The sequence below is a fragment of the Pygoscelis adeliae genome, unplaced genomic scaffold (genome assembly GCF_000699105.1).
Source record: "Pygoscelis adeliae isolate BGI_AS28 unplaced genomic scaffold, ASM69910v1 Scaffold226, whole genome shotgun sequence".
NCBI classification, from domain to species: domain Eukaryota; kingdom Metazoa; phylum Chordata; class Aves; order Sphenisciformes; family Spheniscidae; genus Pygoscelis; species Pygoscelis adeliae.
In genome coordinates, this window is record NW_008824983.1 from 2,891,845 (window position 1) to 2,892,309 (window position 465).

Below are 465 nucleotides of genomic sequence, written 5' to 3' on the forward strand. Positions count from 1 at the left end.
CAGACAGCGGGATCGAGTGCACACTCCGCAAGTTTGCAGATGACACCAAGGTGAGTGGTGCAATCAACACGCCAGAGGGACGGGATGCCATCCAGAGGGACCTGGACAAGCTGGAGAAGTGGGACCATGTGAACCTCATGAGGTTTAACAAGGCCAAGTGCAAGGTCCTGCACCTGGGTCGGGGCAACCCCCAGTATCAATCCAGGCTGGGGGATGAAGGGATTGAGAGCAGTGCTGCCGAGAAGGACTTGGGGGTACTGGTGGATGAAAAGCTGGACATGAGCCAGCAATGTGCGCTCGCAGCCCAGAAGGCCAATCGTATCCTGGGCTGCATCAAAAGCAGCGTGGCCAGCAGGTCGAGGGAGGTGATTCTGCCCCTCTACTCTGCTCTCGTGAGACCCCACCTGGAGTACTGCCTCCAGCTCTGGAGCCCTCAGCATAAGAAAGACACGGACCTGTTGGAGC

The 465-nt window shown here is 58.1% G+C and overlaps 1 protein-coding gene across 1 annotated transcript in view; it reads left to right on the top strand.

Moving 5' to 3' along the window:
* The window catches only part of LOC103918445 (chromosome unknown open reading frame, human C7orf31), a gene marked incomplete at its 3' end in the record, with an annotated part of 26,194 nt that overhangs the window by 11,737 nt on the left and 13,992 nt on the right, over positions 1 to 465 (top strand).